This window comes from Molothrus ater, chromosome 1, assembly GCF_012460135.2.
Source record: "Molothrus ater isolate BHLD 08-10-18 breed brown headed cowbird chromosome 1, BPBGC_Mater_1.1, whole genome shotgun sequence".
In the NCBI taxonomy this organism is placed as follows: Eukaryota; Metazoa; Chordata; class Aves; order Passeriformes; family Icteridae; genus Molothrus; species Molothrus ater.
This window is the reverse complement of record NC_050478.2, coordinates 36,121,682-36,136,589: the sequence shown is the minus strand read 5'-3', so window position 1 is coordinate 36,136,589 and position 14,908 is coordinate 36,121,682.

The window sequence follows — 14,908 nt, the reverse complement described above, 5'->3', positions numbered from 1 at the left end:
CTTCTCGTATCAAAAGCCTTATTGATCTCTAAGTCATCAGCTTACCAGAAGTGACAGCTTATGACAAAGATATGGGCAGCTTCTCAATTAACAAGAAATTGGCATCACAATTAGATGATTCTTTTTCTTGTAAAAGCATTTCATACCCTTACTATTGACTTGCCACGAGGCACTGGCTGAGATCACAGCATCATTACTTGGTTCAGAACTCCTTTGATGTCTAGCAAAAGCCTAAAAATATTGTTATTGAAATATTTCATCACCAGAACTTTTTAAATATTTTCATAATTCTCAAGTTTATAAGGTCATTGCAATGTAAAGACATTGACAACAATATGAATAAAACTCTCCTATATAGACAAAGTCCCACATAAAACTATCCAGTGACTTCTAGTCATTTAAATTTTATGAGACAGAACAAAGAAGACAAATTAGCTGAAGCACACTTTGATTGCAAATGAAAATACCACTTAACACTCTAACAATTGAAAGAGCACAAATATTAAGTGGTACAACAGATTAAAAGTCTTCATCTCTCCCATGAGATACACATGAGCTAGAAAAATATAAATGTTTCTATTATTACACTGCATAATATTTCTCTCCCCAGCTCTTCATGTTCATGCATTTTGTTAAAAAATTGATGAAACACAAAAAGGGGGATTTTTTTATTCAATGTTCTTTTGTTTTGATTCCTGTAGTATCACATAGTAAAACACAGACAGACACAGATCCCTTTCTCAGCTACACTGTTACTGGTCAAAGCAATGTACTTTCACTGAAGTTGGTGAAATTGTAATGGTTTAAGTGTTGAACTACTGACAGGAGTAACTCCAGTACCCAGTTGCCTAACTTCTAACTCAGGTAATTCTCCCATTCAATTAAGGGAAAGAATAGCCCAGCTAAAGTGTTGAAAATCAGGCCCATAGTCATGATGCCAGAGAAAAGGTTGATGTTCATATTTTGTGCTATGAAATAACCTTATATGAAGGATAAATGCTTTAATACCATGATGGGGCATAATTAGTCTCTTACACTAATGTAAGAGACAGCTGCAACACCTTAGAAGGTGTCAAAGACTCATTAAACAAACGTCCCATGATCCACTAATTCATCAGCCAGGGGAGGTACAGGAGGTGTTTCCACCTAGCTCAGCGTAACACAAATCCCATGGACCAGGTGTTTCCTGGATTCTTTCCCCCACTACTGAAGGGATACCATCAGCAACCACCACTTCGACAAGATTCCAACCACTGAGAAGGCCAGAAAAAAAGAGAACCAATGGGATCATTGAAATCTCTGTAGTGGTGATATTTTTTCTACTTAATCTGTTTGTCTGTCATTCTCTTTCTCTCCCCCTCCCTCTCTCTTTTCTCCCCTCTCTCTACCTCACATTTACTGTTAAATAATAATCTATACTATTGACTTCAGTGTATTGTCTCATTTGTGCCTTTACTACAAAAAAGGCATCTCTCTAGTAATTGTAATAATCAGATCTTAGCATTATTTTCACTCACACACAGTCTATTCCCGTGTTCTTAGCAGGCACTACATGGTAAACAACCCCTGAACTTGTCTTCCATATGTTAAATGGAGCTACTTTAAAATTAGAACTTGACCATCAATTTTCTTCTTGAATACTTTCTGAGAATAGCATCTGATTTCAGAACGCTCAATTGTCACAGATTTGATTTACAGTTAGAAAAGTAGCTCATATACAGTGTTACAGGAGTGAATTTAAGTCAGTTGGAAATGTGTGGAAAGACAGCTTCAATATATTTGGAAAAGCTGACAGAAACTACATCTAACAAATAAACCATGTCTGTAGACACAAAGAGAAAACCACTGTCACATTTTTTTAAATCTTCCTTAATTATGAAGAACAAAAAGCAGGCATGGCATCCGTGCAAGAGAGAATTGTTGTAGTTCAACTCAGATTTATATGTAAAGTTTCAGTTTCACAGAACCCATCAGGGAAAATACTCAACAAAGTTGAACATAAAATTGAGACAAAAATCTCCTTCCTCTTATTTGAGGAAAGCTGTGATTATTCAGGAAATATCACAGAATCACAGCATTGTTACGTTGGAAGGGAATTTTGGAGATCATCAAACCTTAGTCAAGGCAGAGTCACCTAGAGCAGGAAAGCATCCAGATGGGATTTGAATACCTCCAGAGAAGGAGGCTCCACAACCTCTCTGGGCAGCATGTTCCAGTGCTCTGCCACCCTCAAAGCAAAGACATTTTTCCTCATGTTGAGGTGGAACTCCTGTTTCTGTTTATGCCCATATCCACATCAGAACTTTTAGTAGTGCATATATAATATATTTTAGCAAGCCTCCATTTAAAGAAAAAAAACTATAAATGCTAGTTAAAGAAAATTTTGTAATTAGCACAATTTTTCTGGTGTTTCAATAGGTGTTGAAATAGATAAACCATCTATGTTGCTGATTTGCATATTTCAGAATCAAATAAACTGAAATAGTATGGGTTTCATTCAACTGCAAGAGTTGTTCCAAATACAACATGGAATTTGTATTTTCTTCACAGTCTTAAATTAACTTGGCTAAGAGCTATCCTGTAATATAAGAATTCCACCACTCCAGTAATTTGGCATAGCTGCACTCCTTATGACAACGCAGGACACTAACACTTTCTTTCTGGACACCACCTGCATAAACAACACTGACAGACTACCATATTTAGGGGTTGTCAAAACATTGAGACAGCAAGTTTTAGTAATCTAGAATTGGCATCATAATTAAGATGGGCTCAAGTTCTACTGTAGACATAAAATTATGAAAAAAGACATAAAATATGAAAAAATTGAAATGAAAATAAGTTACTTTGCTCATAAAGTGAGCAAAGTAGAAATTTGATTCCCTGCCAGTTTTCAACTTGTTAGCCAATTAGACTGGAGCTCTGAAAAATCATTCTTCCTCTACTTAGATGATGTAGGTTAAAACATACTTTTAATTTAATGAAGATGAAGACATTTACTCAGCCTAATGGTTTAAATATGAACTACTCTAGACAGAAAATTACTTCAAAGTGGAATTACTATTCTATTTACAGTTAATCAGTATTAGAGTATCAGTCAGTGAAATCAAAGCACTCCCAGCATAGACACACTGGGTTTGTACCACTCCAATAAAAACTATCATTCCCAGAAGGAATGAAGGAATGTAACAATAAGAACAGCTTTTTTTTTTTTTTTTTTTTTTTTTTTTTTAATGAGAGGAACAGATGTTATGACAGAAATCTCCAGAGTAGACACCTGTTATAAAAATGAGGTGCTTGAGCTCAATCATTTAAAAACAGTGGTAAAACATCTAGCAGTTTAAAATCAGCTCAGTATATCTGAATGAGAACAGAAATAAAAATTTATTGTGTTTCAGTAAATCACAAATAGAAGGAGTCCTTGACTAAAGAACTAAGGGTAGATTAAATTATTGTAGTTCTACTTTAATTAAAGCCAAAGAAACTTCATTTTTCAATGGACTACATACCTTGCAAGGGTCAACAATATTTAATGCTGAGCATCTGCCAGCTATTCCTTTGCTTTCCATTTGACATTAAAATCAAGTGTAACTGTTTATTACAGACAGCTCTAGAACATTCATCCTCATAGTAAGTATAGAAACTACATGTCAATAGATACTAATTTCTGCCACAGAAATAGTATTTCAACATACAAAAAGGACATAATTCACTGTGCAAACATTCTTTTTATTCTCTAAAGCTAATTTCATCTCACTAGGTTTTTATATGGATATTTGCAGATCCTCTTGCTCTACTGTAGAGTGCATAACCTAGATATTAAGTAGACGCACCAAGGCAATGCAGTAAAGTAAGCAGGTTTTATCACAAGTGGTGTATTTATTGTTATTCAAGTTGAGCCATGTGAACCTATATTTCTTGTTTTAACTTTCCAGTTTGATTATTAGCCATTTAAGTCCCCAAAATATAAAGTACATGCACAGTAAAAGCCTGACACCCACCCAGAAATCTACGCCAAAGTATTTTTATTAAATGTCATACTTCTAAAATCAATTATTTTTGGATGCTTAATTTAGAACACTTGGTTTTCACAGAAAACTTTTCTAAGTTTTGGTTGCTAAAAAAAGCTTAAAAATGCAGATCCAAAGAACTGGAAGAAAAGAAAGCAGACTACACCAACTAGAAATATGTATCTTTCTCAAGTGTCCAATTTTTAAGGCATACAATGATTTTTTTGACCTAAACTATGATTTTGGAATGCTTGAGATGAAAATATTATAAAAAATATGACACAAGATCACTACTAAGACATCAGGAATTGCTCCTAATGCCCAGTCACAGGCAAGAATCAACTCTCTGGATGACAAGAAGTCAGTATGCAGCAGTAAATGCATGTGACATCTCTCAGGATACTTACTGCAAATCCCATAGTAGGGCAGAAGTTACCAAGCTAACTGTAAGCAGCTTGGTTTGGAGCTAGAGGCAATTTAGCTTCAGCAAGAAATAACTATTTAGATGCATGGAAACCATATGCATGCAGAAATGTTTACTGGGACTGTCAGAGCCATGACTGATGGAATGGCAGAGTCCCCACTTCTACAGGCTCATGTATAACCTTGCCAAGCAGTGAGAAATACCAGAGAGCTGTGAGCATTGCCAAATCACTAAACTTTACCCTTGAATTTTATAGAGTTTGGCCTAGATTTTGAACAGTCTCCTTTGAACTTAAATCATTGTCCTTAACTTCACCATTTCTCTCTTCCAAGTGCAGCAGTAATGATTTAAAGTTCTGCATCAACTTGGTTAGATCACTTCTCCTGCAAATAATGTGATTCAAACTAACTCAGCCATCTCTATACAGTTGTGTTATGTAGGGGTGTAGAATGAAACTAAATTGGATCCATGATTCAAGGATCATTCAACAGGGGTCTTTAGATATGGTCTTTAGAACTGTTACAGGTTTCCATAAAACACATAGAAAAATAAGTAAAATTGACAGAAGAGATTCTACTGTGAGTAAGTGAATGAAAAGGGGAAAGAAAGAAAAAGCAAACCTCCCAAAATCTTGCTTCCACTTAATTTACTGTTACTTCCTTTCCCATCTTCCTTTAACCAAGACTGAAAAACTACCTCATTAAAAAGCAAATTTAAGCATGTCAGTCCTGTTTCCAAAGAAATAAACAGAAGATTTGTGAGGATGGACAACAGCATGTATGGGCGTCCTTGTTACAGAGGTAAGAGGTGGAGTTTAGCTTTAGGGGTGACGCACAATCATGTATACCATATCTTCTCTACATCAACCCACGCAAGTTAGTTTAGTGTCTCTTAAAGGCCCGGAGTCAGGATCAGAACTCCTGTGTTTTACCCCAGCTCACGGCAGGGCAGGCCAATCCCTTCACTGGCGCCCCTGCCATCGGGGGAGGGCGCAGTGCGCTGCTGATCGCGGGTGCGCCGTGGAGAGAGAGCCTGCTGGGCTGCACCAGCGCCCCGGCAGCACCGAGTCCTTTGGGACAAAACCAGTTCTTCGCAGGTTTTGTTTTTCTGCTGCTCCCCACTGTTTTGTCAGTTCTCGGGGGAGGGAGTTTGTTTGCTTAGAACCGGGTTGTTGCCGTGTTGTTTCGTTTGCTCTCCCTCTCAGCCGCATGGCCACGCTGTGTCCGCGTTGCCCGGGACAATTAGCAGGATCTCCTCCGGCATCGTGGGTGGGGATGGAACCGTTTGCCTTTGTACTTCTTGGTTATTGCTGTTTTCTCTTAATAAACTGTTATTCTTTCACTTATATCTCTGCGCATTTGTCTCTCCTCATTGGTAGAGGGGAGAAGTTAAAACTCCGGGGAGGTAGTTTATCTTGGAGTCTCCACCCCATAAACTGTCTTAAACTAAGACAGTGAGCAAACAACGGAAGATTCCAGTGATGTTAACAATAACACAATACAGAACATATTTTCTCTCAGAATTGATAATTTTGTCATTAATTCTGCTGAGGTGTGAATCTGTAGTAATTACATTTAGATCAGCAAATACCTAATGATAAACGACATTTATCACGGTACGTAATGATGTAAACAACATTTTTCAGCTACTACTAAGTCAATTGTGAAACTCTGCCGTTCAGATATGCAAAGAACAGGAGTTTTCCAAAGTGTGATGAGATGATTATATTGCTCATATTCACATACTTCTTTCTGTCTATCAGCTCTACAGCAAAAAATAGCAAGTTAAATGCCTGTTAAAATTTAATTGCTTTTCATTATTTTTCTTCTTTCAAAGCTAAGGAAGGAATACACAGTATAGATATCAAGGTCTTTAAATCCCTCTCCCATCCCCCCTTCTTAAAACATTTTCTTAGTAACTTTGAATATATAGCATTTCCTTGAACAAATCAGAAGTGTCTAAGAAAGACTTCTCATGTTTCATAATCTTTCGTAGCTAGTCCTAAGTAAAATTCTGACATTCTTACTTGATTCAATGTCAAATCCACAATTCAGTGGCTTTTCACCACTTCTTGGGATGAAGTATGTTATTTTCACCAGCCTGGACAGTTTTCAGTGTATGCTTTTTGCAGCTCAATCTTCAGTTTATGCTCGGCTCTGATGTTACAAGGAGCTATTTAAGAAAAAGGTGTCAAGCGCAGTACAATCAGTTTAGTTACACTGAATGGTTGCTATCAGGCCTAAACACTTGAGTTATCTCAGCCTGGTACCAGCTAGTACTCGTTCCACTGCCCAAGGCGTTTTTCTTTCTCAGCACCTGTGGCTGTGCTAACCTCCACCTATTGTATAGTTCTGTTCAGTCTACTGTGGCAGCCATGAGGGGATTCATCCTTTGAAAAACTAAGCGCAACAAAACTAAGAACACTCAGATTCTTACACAAAGTTCCTGACTTCAAGCAGATCGTTAACACAATTCCAATTACGAAGTCAAGGATTGCCTGTGCAATGGAGGACACAAAGGAAACAGTGTAAACTTTAATTCAGCTGATTCAAAAGTTTTAGACAAACAAGAATTTTCTGAGCTGGTAACTGATGCTTCCCCAAATAAAGAAATAAAAAATTCATTTTGGAAACAAGATTATAAGAGCTTTGTTTCTTTCCTCCCCCTGACAAAAAGCATTTCCTAACATTTGCTAAGTCCACTGCCACACCAACAGGAGACACCAGTCACAAGGCCTAATATAAATATCCTTGACATCAGTCATATTCAGGAAAGAAAGAAAATATCAAAAGCAGACAATAAAATAGAGACTTTCTTTAGAGAAACATAATTAAATTGTGGGGACACTTTATATACAAAGGCACTCAGAAGTATTGGAAACCTCCTTTGTTCTCTGACAGTCATACAACTCCAACAATGTATCTATAAATATCTATTAACATACTAATCTATAAAATTACCTTACTAAAGAAATTTCATTGTAGCAATTAAAGCTGACGGTGAGAAAATTTACTTCAGAACATTCAATGTTACCTACAGTAACTTTGTTAATTAAAGCATGTAAGAGGTCTAAACTGCTATTTATTTTTAAAATAAAATCAAGAACCTAAACTTAGAAACAGGAAAGGGCTAGTCATGTGATGTAAAATCAGAAAGCACAACATACCGACTATTTTGTTTTTTAAAAAATCTTGTTCTAATTTTGTTTTCCCACCAATATATTATAAGATTTTTGAAAGAAAAGAAAAAAAATCATCATTAGAACTTCTGGCAAAGACTCTGAATGAAACATGACCTGATTTACAAGTGGTTTTGTATCCTATATATACATCTAGATCCAAATATACATACCAGCAAAGACACTGCAAATGAAACTCACTCAAAAGTTAATTAATGCTTTTATACACATAGAACTGTTCCTGATTAATTCCATATGGGCCATTCTTAATACAGAAATGCCTCATTCCATTTTGGTTAAAACAAACTGATTTGTTCAGGAATGAGTCACTCCTAAATGCCATAAATCAGAATAATTTCTACACTGTTTTAATTACTTGTGACCAAACGGATGAAAATACCCCAGTCAGTAGGCTTTAATTTCTAAATGTAGAGGTCCATCTGTAGGGATCTCCTTTTAAGCTTGTCTTAAATTAAGAATCTTATAAAAATATTAATATTTTTACTTTTAAAAATAGATACAGAAAAAAAAAAGAAAATACACACTTGTGCAAAGACACACGAGCCTTAAGTTTCTGAACAATGGCTTTTAGATTTCAGGCCTTGTAAATGTATCCCTCCTCTCACTTCATAAACGATTTGATCTTCCTTGAGGGTCAGAACTGTTTCACAGTCCACAGTTGCATGGCAAAGACCCATCAGAAAAGGAGACACAGACGTTTACTATTCCTCCTCTTTGTTTCCTTTGATTCAAACACTTTTGAATACTTGAGAAGTTTTTTTGGCTGCCTTTTCAAATGAGGGACCACCAAATAATACCGTAATGGAAGGAACTGCAGTTTTATTTTTATAACCCCTTACCTATTAGCTTTGTGAGAAATACCTCACAATGATAATCTTTATGGAGTCAATACCCTGTGTATTTCTTACATTATTTAAGTTTATTATTTTCACCTGGTAGAGGGAAGATTGAGAAGGATTTGGAAAATTACTCTCAAGTCAAGTGCATTTTGGAATGCAGGCGGTTACTCCTAGCTTAGTGAGTACAAACACTGCAATGGACAAACCGTCCTCCTGAAGTGCACCAGGACGGTTGGAGCACTCGTGCTGCAGTGAGATGCAAATGCAGCAATTAGCACTGATGTGAGGCACTGATGGCTGGGGAGTTGTATTCAGCAGTTCCTCAGAGGAACGGCAAATGTCCACTGCTGGTTTTCTTTCTTCATGGTTTCAGCACATAGTATGGATCAAGCAAAAACAAGATAGAGAAGAAGCCTGTGACTTTTAGCCATATATGAAAACAGTCCTATTATGACAAGGATTTATCCAAGGTTCAAAAAACAAGCAGACATCTGCAGACTATATGTTTTCTTTTTAGGGTTTCCCCATTTCATACAGTAGTGTTAAGAATCTGGATATAGGATTGCAGGTCATTATTTCAATCATGTTAAATGCCTATGTAATTTTTTATCTGTGGTCAGGAATAATCTTAAAAAGATCAGACCATTTAAAACATATACTGTAAATATAATTTTGATTTAGGATTTTGAATAAGAAAAAGTTTTAAAATACCTTAATCCCTCTCTGCTAAAAACGCCAATCACTTGTTTTTAAAATTTTTAAAAGTTTAATAGTAATAAAATGGTTATAAAAATAGTAATACAATTAGAGTAATAATAATTTGGACAAATTGAATTAGGACAATATGAGACAATAAATACAAAGAGTTACGGACGTCCGGGTACCTTTTTCTGGGCAGCACGAGCCCGAAATAGGACACCCGTTAACAAAGGATTAACCCTTAAAAGCAATAACCTGTTGCATATTCATACACTTCATACATGATGCATAAATTCCATTCAAACACAGGATTCTGTCTGGTCATTGTCCACTTCTTCCTCCGAATCCTAACAGCGCCTTTGAGAGAGAGAGACGGGAAGAAGTTTGTTTCTTCTGATAAGAGGGCCATAAATTCTTCTCTGAAAGATTTAGGTGTCCTGTGGCTGCTATCTCGCTGCGAGTCCTTTCTTTTAAAAAAAAGAATCCTACATAGTTTCTACTTTAACAATTTTTATAACCTAAAACTATATTTAACACAGTACTTAAGAGAATTATTACAGCATTACTTTCTAACACAACACATGTAATATTCATTTTAATATTTGCAAAAAGCCAATCATAAAATACATGCATTTTTCACACTCTCTCAGTTCTATCCTTTTCAGAGAATAATTTTTATAAAAATGGAAAATGAGAAAAAACAAATAGTTGGGGTTTATTTAATCGAGTATAAAATGGAGACTGTGAAAAGTTGTTGCTTTTTCAGAAGGAAACAACTGAGTGAAAGATGGACTAAATCAGGGGCAAAGCAGAGAGCTGAGAGGTTTCTCTAAGCCATGTTTCTGTAAAGGCTGGCAACCTGCTCAAGAGTATACAGAAAAGCAATAAAGGGTCCTGCTTTTTACTCCTTTTTTTTCTATAGCAGATGGAAGGGTAATTGTCAGAAATAGGTTAGAAATCTCACAAAACTTGTAAAATAGTTGATAATAGTTAAGCATGTACTGTTAGTTTGGTTATTATACTGTAAAAGGGGTTAAAAGGGTAGTTATAAGAAATACGGTACTCCACGTACCACATTACACCGAAGTAAAGTGCATCACAACCCCCCCCCCCACACACACACAAAGCAAAACGAGCCAGCCTGAACAGAACCGTCATGTGCCAATCAAGCGCCTTAAGCCTTCATGTAAATGAAGGATCCAAACAGAAACCAATCCAAAGGGACAAAAAACAGGATTAAAAGGGGCATCTGACCCAGTGAATCCGTACCGCTCCATCGGGGACATCGGGGACGTCGCTGCTCAAGAAAGAACCCAGCGCCGGCGCTGCAGCATCCTCGACGGGACCGCTCCTGCTCGGCCCGCGGGCCCCCATGCTTTAAGCCTTTATTTTTTTTTTTAATAATAAATGCTGAAATCACTTTTAGTACCGGGAGTGTGGTCCCGTTTTTAACAGTAATGCTCTGCAAGGAAGTGACCAATATCAGACAGTATTTATTCTATTCCGCCTGGCTTCTACATTCTGTTTTTTCAACACAAGACACTAAGATGAAACACCCTGAAGGAAGGGACGTGGCTCCTGTCATTGCAAGTAATTTGAACTTGTAGCATGGCGAGGGAAAAAAGTTTTCAGGGTCTGTAAGTTTAGAGAAAGGTAGAACTGCTAACAAACGAATTGTAAAGCAGACAGATATTAAAACTCCCAGTGCAGTAAAAAAACTCTTTTATTTTGCAAAAATTTGTTGTAATTCAGAGCAGTCCTGGAAGCATAGGATAGCAAGGTGAAATTGTTCATAAACATATTTTACTTTTATTATTAGTGTTGAATGAATGACATGGCTCTAGTTATAATGAGAAAAGCTTAAGACCAAGACTTCGTACAATACCTTTTTGTCCTCTGGCCCTCAGTGTTAACTGCTCTTGTGCATGTGTTAACCCCAAATTCAAAAAGAGACCAGAGAACTTTACAGGGAAAATCACTGAGTATCATCAAATACAGTCATGAAAGGGGCTCAGGACATGCTTTGGAGGCTGGCAAGCACAGGGAGAAGCTAAAAGTAAGAAAAATCACTCTACACCTGCCCTGTCTTCACATCCTTTCTCTGGGCACTCCTGGCTACTCTGAACAAAGACACTGAGCTGGAGGTACTTTTGATCTGAATCATGCACAGCTGCCTTTACATATTCCTATGTATTTGTAGGAGTCATTCTTGTAGAATGTTTGGATGAAGAATATTACATACCTGTGCAATACACTGAAATTTTTCAATCATGCCATAGTACAAACTGGAGTGTGGACCAGCTTTGCTACAGTAATTAAAGCTTTTCAGGTTAAATTTAAAGAACTTGTCTGAATTTAAATGCCTAAAGGCTAATCATAATTATTGATAGTGCTAAACATAGCCTTGACAACCTTGTACAATAATTTCAACAGTGTCCTGACTTAGGTAATAGCTAAGTTATGTACGGTTTAGCTCTTAAGTTTTCACTTAGATATTGACTGTATGAGTTAAATTTATTATCAGATGAATTAAAGTGTTCTAAAATGATGTAGCTTCTTGAAAAAATAAGCTCCCAAATTCTACTAGTGAAAATTAAATAATTAATGTTGAAAATAATATTCCAGTTTTCATCCAAATCAAGGGGGGAGGAAAAAGTAATTTTATTGGCATATTATATATGCAGAAATTGTGGTTTTTTTAATAGAAGTTACTTGTGTTGCACTACTTCTTAGAGTCAGGGGAGAGTATAAGGAAAACCATTCAGCAAATCAGTCACTACATTTTGAAGGATTTTATGGTACTAGTGAAAACACAGATTGTGTTTTGATTATATATACTCTAGTGGTTTCAGTGCAAATTATAACAGTGTATATTTTCAAAAAAAAAGTTAGATGTTCATCAGAACATTATGATACATCCTCTTAAATAGCTACCCTAATGCAAAGAGCAGCAAAGGAAACATCCAAAGTTTAACCAGATGTAGAATGACCCCTTCAGGGCTTTAAAGCCTACTGTGAAATGTATGTGGCACTCTCTTCAGTATGAAGTAGCAAACTCAGAAAACAGATATTCAAATCTTCTTTGGTTACCCAGCATCTTTTTCTTAGGCAAGTTTGCTGTCTAAAAATTGGGACCTTCTTCTCTTGTTCTTAATCTAATAGCTTGAATATCTCTTTCATATTCTCCTTTTCATATTTATGAATCTCCTAAGAGTAGTAAGCTGCTTTAACTTTACAGAAAGAGTCAATATTATTCACAAGAAAAGATCCCAAAATTGCAGAAGAGTTACGAGAAAAGCTACAAAAATTCAAACGCTACATGATACCCTTGCTATCCACTTTTAGGTCTACTTCTAGGAAGACTAAATCTAACCTGACTTTTAAAGCATGTAGTCCTGTACTTAGGAGCATTAAATTTCAAGATGCAACCTCTACTATCTGTAATCAGATTGGTAATTTTTCAGGACATATTTTGTAGAATTCTCACCCACTGCAGCCTATCAGATCCCAAGCCAGAGGCTCTCCTGAATTATTCTGATTTACTAAATTAATTGATTTATCATTGTTCTAATTAAAGAGAAAAAAATGAAACAAAAAAATTGGTGTATTAAAGTGGTAAGTACTACATGGTGCAGCAGAATATAAAATCTTTCTTCTTCTGCTACTTAGTGCATTTAACAAATAAATCTATTGAGCAACAACCATTCTAATAGCTGTATTAATAAAACAAGCTAAGACAATAATTTCCTACTCCACTTCCTCCACTCCTTTTGAAGTTTGTGTATTGGCAGCAGAAAATAAATTACTTTTTCCTTTGTTTTAAGCAACAGATCTTCTCCAGTTTTAGAAGCTAATACGTAGATAAGGAAAACAGGATACAAGCCTGACCCAAACCCAGTACAAAAAGCTCGGAACAGCCTCACTTGTTGCCACCCTTAAGGTCAAATATGAATCCATTACACCAAAGTAAATACTATGTATTATTTTCCCCTCATTGTTGGGGCCCATTTTCAAAGTCTCAGCCATTTCAAATAAGATCTGATAAAGTATTCTACAGCATGCCTTTCACTTAAGTAAGTGGGCATTTGCTGCATGAAAGCCCAGGCATATGCTTACTTTTAGATAATATTGCAACCCCACTAGATTTAACAAAATCTCTTCTATAGGTAACATAAACACATCTATTTGATCAGGGCTTTGTTATTGCTATTACCTAAACCAGCTCTGGGTCCCATGTAAACCCAGTAGAGCAGTCTACTGGAAAAGGTAAACACTTGGTAAACCGATTTAAAAAAATCTAATCATTAGAAGACGTAAAATTTGATTGGAAAAACCATCTTATATGTTAAATACACTCCATCAGTTTTGCTTTCTACTTCAATTTTCATCCCTAACAAGGATTACTTGTATGTCTTTGCTCTTAGAATAACCAAAACAAACAAAAACCAAAACAGAAACAAATTAAAACCATAAAACAAAACCCCAAAACTCAAACAAACAAAAAAGCAAAAAACCCGAACCATAAATTAAACATCTTATTAACCTAGCCCAGTCAGAGGTTGAGTTAATTTTGGTGAGATGTCCATAAGATTCTACTCTCCCTGGAACTTTCTAAAATCAGTATCTGTTCTAAACATTTGATTCTAGTGGTAAACAGCTATTTAAAACTAATTTCCAAATCCAATCTTATTCCTGTAGAATCAGGAGGGGTTCCAGAGAGGTTTCCTTCTAGAAAGGCCTTGGGCCACTGGTGATCAGACAGAAAGCAGGAATTCAGCACAGGTGGTCACAGGATGGAGACCGAGCTTTTGCCTCAAGACGTGTAAAGCCTCTTCAATAACACACGATTCTCAAAACCTCCATAAGGGAAGCACCAGCTCTTGTCAAACCGGCAGAAGCTGCTGCTGCTGTGCCATGCACTCAACAGCAACTTCCTGTGCAAAAATGCCACAAATGATAGTCGCAGCCTAATTCGCTCCCCCCTCAAAAAAAAAAAAAAAATCCAGAAAAGCCACGGCATTCTCGATCCTTTGTCTTCTAAAACTCAGACACGAGGGGACAGGCGCCATGTGGCAGGGGGGTGGGGGGCGCACGACGAGTGCGAAGAGCGGAGGGAGGGTGTGGCCTCTTCTGTGCCATCCCCCAATGGGGCTATTTAAGGAGAACGGGATTACCTACCACCGCCTTTTATCGACGTCAGGAATTCAGCTTCGCGAACAAGGAAAAGCGACCGTCTGCGCTTAGTTTTCTCGAAAAAGTTCATACGGGTTTTGTTTGAAAATCCTTATTTTTTTTTAAGTGTGTGAGCGCAGCCGCGGCTCCAGTGAGTGATGGTGAGTGAACGCCGAAGGGGAGGTGCGCTAGGGCGGTGGGATCGGGGGTGTTTGAACGCCGAGCCGCCGGGCGGGTTTCTGCTGGGTGATGTAGTGCCTTGAGGGGGGACCCCAGCGGGCCCCGTAGCGGAGAGCGGAGTAGTAACTTCTTCGGGTTGTTCTTGGGGTGAGAAACGGGAATGCCCTCAGCTGCTGCAGTGTCCCCTTGTAGCGCGGTGACGGCGCTGAAGCCCTGAGGGCTACTAGCATTATAGCTATCTTGAAGGTTTCAACACCTTACAAGGTGAGCGGTTAAGGTGAAGGAGGGAGTACCACAATTGAAAGGCCGGGGGCTTCTGCAGGGGAATCTCTGGCTCGTACCTGTTGCCGATACGGTGTTTGTGTGTTGGGGGGGAGGCTTGGCG